Source organism: Cynoglossus semilaevis, chromosome 8, assembly GCF_000523025.1.
Source record: "Cynoglossus semilaevis isolate Cse_v1.0 chromosome 8, Cse_v1.0, whole genome shotgun sequence".
Lineage (NCBI taxonomy): Eukaryota > Metazoa > Chordata > Actinopteri > Pleuronectiformes > Cynoglossidae > Cynoglossus > Cynoglossus semilaevis.
In genome coordinates this window covers 6,782,126-6,786,823 of record NC_024314.1, presented here as the reverse complement: position 1 = coordinate 6,786,823, position 4,698 = coordinate 6,782,126, and the positions used below count along the sequence as shown (strand labels likewise).

The 4,698-nt window shown below is 42.4% G+C and overlaps 1 protein-coding gene across 3 annotated transcripts in view; it reads left to right on the top strand.

The window, feature by feature from the left end:
* The window catches only part of hs3st3b1b (heparan sulfate (glucosamine) 3-O-sulfotransferase 3B1b), an 18,706-nt gene that overhangs the window by 1,413 nt on the left and 12,595 nt on the right, over nt 1-4,698 (top strand). The window lies entirely within an intron of this gene.

The window sequence follows — 4,698 nt, the reverse complement described above, 5'->3', positions numbered from 1 at the left end:
TGTTCACACTGCTGTGTTTTCTGTGATGTGCAGTGATCTCTGTTGGACGCAGCGCAACACTGCACCTCGGCGGTGACGCGTCGGGCTTCGTGTGTTTGGAACTTTACAAACACATTTTTCTTTTTAAAAACATTTGTATTTTTTAAACTATTATTCCGTTTACACGATTATATCAAAAGCAACAACAAGCAGTTGTTTTTGTTGGTAGTTTTTGTTTGACTCGTGACTCGTGTAGTGAGTCGGACCTGACGGCACAGTTTGAGCAAATCTGAGCCTGGAATTTAAATCACAATCTTACAAATTCTCCGGGCCTTTCAGAAACATTGCCAATAATTAAAATATAAAAACATATATTTTAAATAGATTATTTTTTATATTTTTGTAGTGATAAAAGAGCTTGAAGTTTCTGCAGTCGTCCTGTCCTTTCTTATATCCGTGGAGCCTGCAGGCCTTCACAGCTTCTCAGTCTCTCCAGACGCTGCACGAAAGCAGGGATTCTGCAGAACAAAAGTGTGAAACAAAACAGGCAACAAAACGGTTTAACATCTATAAAATAACATTATCCCGGTCATTTACATCACAACGCAGTCGTTTAAGGCGCAGAACTTTAATGGCTGCGGCTCACAGAAGAACGCACGCCTGTCATCGAAATAAATCAACAAAATAAAACATTATTTATTTTCGAAATGTCTCTTCTTGGTGAAGTAATTCTTATAAATATTACAAATTAACGTTTTTATTCCTAAACCTGACTGGGTTGCATTAAATAGTACACATCGCCATTTTTTAAACTTCTTTTCAAACTTTCTAAATTTAAGAATAAAACGTTTAGCGCATCTTGTGTCGTGCCCCAACTTTCAAATAAAAATAAATAATAATAATAATAAAAAACTAAAGCTTAAAGTTCTTTAAAATGCATCAGGGTTTAAGGGATTGGACCCGTTGCTCCTATTTTGTGCATTAAATATGCAAGTCCTAACAGGGGCCCCAGCAATGTTGGACATAATGAAAAAAAGAAAGAGACAGAGCCCAGTGTTGGCAGGATTAAAAATAAAGAGTGCGCTGATAGAATCAGAGATTTACTGCGGGCTCTTCAGCTTTAAGTCTGTTATTTAACTCCACTTTCACCAAACAGCAGCAATTCCAACTCTTTATTTCTTAGACCCAATAGTGAACTGTGAAAAAACTTGCTGTGTTCGAGTATTATAGTAGTATATTTAAGCATGAAATGTAGTACGTTTTTGACCTTGTGAAAAAACTTGCTGTGTTCGAGTATTTAAGCATGAAATGTTGAAATGTTGAAATGTTTTTGACCTCGTATAGAAGTCATGACTCAAGGTTTTTATTGTGGAGATAAAACTGAAGCATTTGTACTGTTAGGCTAAAATCCACTGAAGTCATTTCCACCTAAAGTGGACTTTGATACACAGAAAACACACAAGGGCATTTTTTTTAACCTTCCGGTTTTCTGAAATAGTATGTGGTAAAATGTTTTCTTTCTATGATTCTATGAAGTATTTTTGCATTTACTCAACAGAAAATGTGGTTTTAATGCTGTGAAATCTGTGCAGTTTTTTTTTTCAACAGAAAACTTGCAGAAACAGCTGCTGTGGGCAGTTTCATTAAGTCAAAAACAACCTACTAGTTCATTTTATGCAAATATGAGAAAAGGGAAATAACAGTATGACTTTTAGTGATCCTACAAATTTGAACTATTGAAGTCCCCGAGTATGAACATACATAACTCCCACGGGACTTTTTGAACGGTCAAATTGTATGAGAGTTCTAGAGGAAGACAGGACGGCAGACTGTTATTTGTGTGTACCGTGTAGCAACTCACTCCGCTCTGTTGCACGTTCTGCACATCCCTTGGTGGCTGCGTGGAGTTGCATCAACTTAATTTAACGTTGGATCTCCACCTGGGAGTGGGAGACATAGGGAGAGGTGGTGGTGATTGAATGGAGGTGGTGAAAACAAGTGTTTTGGTTGATTTCTGATGCACTCTGACCGTTTTTATTTGTGCTGGAGACAAACACACCCATCAGGCTCCTTCTGTGTGTGTGGAGGTCCGGATTTTCACTGTGAGGTCATGCATGAACGGGCCCTACACACACACATGCACTCGTACAAAGGCCCAACAGGTCAGTGGAACTGAATGTGAGTCAGAACTTTGTTTGATTATTTCTCATTTTTTGTGTTTACACCTGTGTAGGTGTGGTGAGAGGGTGACTGCGGTTATCTAGCCTTACTAACATTACTTAACATTACTAGACAAGTCAATTTAACACATTTGTTTGAATGAAGTTTAAAGTTTTAACATTAGAACTTAAAGTAAAACGATCCATTGCCGTTTTAGCCAAACTTGAATGATAACCTGTTAAACTTATTGAGGCTTTGCAACAGATTTTCTGAATTCTACAAAGAAGGAATTCTGTGATGGAGTCACTAGTGTAAACATTGCACTCTAGTGCAGGATATTCATGAATATACATTCATTTAATGATTTATCGTAGGATTTTTTTTGTCTTCCTTTTAAGTAAGCAGCAAGTTTAAACTCCTCTCTACTTTGGTTAAATGAGGTTTAGTATTTACTCCTAACTCTCGCTGACTGCGGTCCATGTCTGGTCCTGTCAGTCTGTGCCGCTTGTCACTCTCTTCATATTGAGTTTAGCCCCATTGCCTATGAAGGGGCTTTGATACATAAAGTAATTGCCGTGCGTGTGGTTTTGCTGTCGTGTCGTGGGCTCGGCTTGCTGTCAAGTCCTGGCAGGGTTCATGCTGTAGCTCCCCCTTTGAATTGAACCATGAGTATAGGAACATGTTGCAGAGAGCATTATGGGAGTGTGTGAGCGTGGTAAGAACTCTGTCTTGTCGAACGGACACGTCTTTGAAAGGAGCGCCAGTAATGGCTGCTCTTGATAACACACCATGTATGAACTGTGCTTATCTAGAAGGTGAGTCTGCCCGACCCACATCCCCCCCTCACACACACACCCCTCCATTGGTTCTAGGAGTCAGACTACTGCTCCTGTCCATGATGGGGGCAGTTCTGGATGGTTGCTCCTCTTTTTATCTGCACGCCACAGGGGTTGCTCTTGTTTCCACCTAGGTGACCCATTCACTCTTGGCTGCCATTGACCTCGCCCTCCTTCCTTCCCTCAATAGCCAAAGAGACCACCTGGTTCTACAGGGCATCCATCGACAAAAGAGCCGGCACTGCTGTTTGCACACATTAGTTTGTTGAAGGCAGCGGGATAGCAGAAATAGAAAAAAAGTAGACTGTGAGCTGCTTTCGTTGTGTGGTTGTGACAAGCTCAGCTGTGCAGTCGCAGATAATTTCCATCTCCCCTTTAGAAAAGAATGAAACTCTCAGACAATAGGCAAATGTCGCCACAGCAGCAGCTCCTCAGGGATAGTCAGTATTGATTGGTCAGGCCTGATTGGAGGTAATGTGGGGAGATGGGTTAAGGGCCTCGGACTGGGGTCAGATTCATGTGTGCTTGCTGACAGGTTCTGTGTGTTGGCCATCTGCAGAGTTGCACAAAGCTGCTGGAAGCTGCAAACCCCAGTGGGGGAGTTTATAGCTGCTCCTCCCTGAAAACAATGCTGTGACATGACAGTTTTACAGCTGTGCAAATGAGACTAATTTTCTTGATTATGATTTGAAAACAGCGCTACACAAAATTACACATCACTGCAGTGTTAATGACTCTAAATCACTGGAAGCTAAAAGGAGGGGAAAGTTGAATTCAGATGATTTGATGCTGTGCTGCTCTGATTGGTCCCTGATTCCAGTAACTCCACAGCTCTACAGGGACTGAACGCCCGGTCAGCCAACTGTACAGCTGACAGCAGGTTCACAGCCTCAGCTTGAATCCTCAGCTGTACACACCAACATAAAAACAAGCTAAAAGTCTGAAACTGTGCCCCTTAGATTGCAAACCTTCCTCCCCCTCACCCCCCCCCCTCCCCCCTCCAAACACCATACCTCAAATCCCTTCTTTATGAAGTGCATTTCCCGTTTCTCCAGCTGTGCACTGTAGTGTCACATGTCATGCTTGGCTCGTCCAGTTTGGGGCTGGGCTCAGTGCAGGCCTCGTTGACCATGAGTAGCCTGCTCTTCCTGCTGCCTAAGCTAGCATGGCCTGTCCAAAAACAGAGAGTAAGCAGGGGGTGAAGGAGGAGTGAAAGGGTGGCTTTTATCTGCAATTATGACCCGTTAATTGTGAAAGAGGAGACCCCTGAATGGGGGAGTGGCTGTGCTGCATTGTCGGGGCCTGCCAACCTGCCTCCTCTCCTTCTGATTGTGTCCAGTGAACACTACCCACAGTAGTGAGGACAATATGGCCGACACAGACAGGAACCTCCTGCTGCAGCTGAGAGAAGAAGCCGCAGAGCTTGACAGGAAAGTGACTGTCAAACATTCACACACTGCTGAATTCACCCACGTTGACAATGCAACCCACACATTTTTGTTTTAGAACCTGCACTCTACTGTTCGTGTTCCTAGCCTGCAGCAGGAAACATGTGGCTGTGACTAGAGTGTGTCTTCACTTTCCTCTCTGCTCTCAAAAGATGAGCGACTTGCAGAAATAAATGTTTAATATTCAGAGAAGAAAAACAGGAATGAGACAAAGGTAGCATTTTGTCACTTGAATTCCAAGACGTTGCTCCCAAAATGTCTTCAAAATTTTAAAC